This window comes from Penaeus monodon, chromosome 22 (assembly GCF_015228065.2).
Source record: "Penaeus monodon isolate SGIC_2016 chromosome 22, NSTDA_Pmon_1, whole genome shotgun sequence".
Classification (NCBI taxonomy): Eukaryota; Metazoa; Arthropoda; class Malacostraca; order Decapoda; family Penaeidae; genus Penaeus; species Penaeus monodon.
The window spans coordinates 30,602,353-30,602,601 of record NC_051407.1 but is presented as its reverse complement, the minus strand read 5'-3'; positions in this window follow the sequence as shown (position 1 = coordinate 30,602,601).

Below are 249 nucleotides of genomic sequence, written 5' to 3'. Positions count from 1 at the left end.
TTCTTCCTCCTGTATGGGGGCTTGTGTTTGTGTTGAAACGGTTACTGGCCCCTTTTCCTCCCCCTCCTTCCCCACCACCACCCAAAGACCCGGCAAGATAACAGTTTTGAAGGAGCAATGCGGGTATATATGCACACACAAAAAAATAAAACAAGCATCCGTACAAGAAACAATTAGTACTACTCTTAGAGTGACAAATAAATAAGAGACAAATGAAAAAGAAAAATGTCATGGTGAATTGTGTGAGAC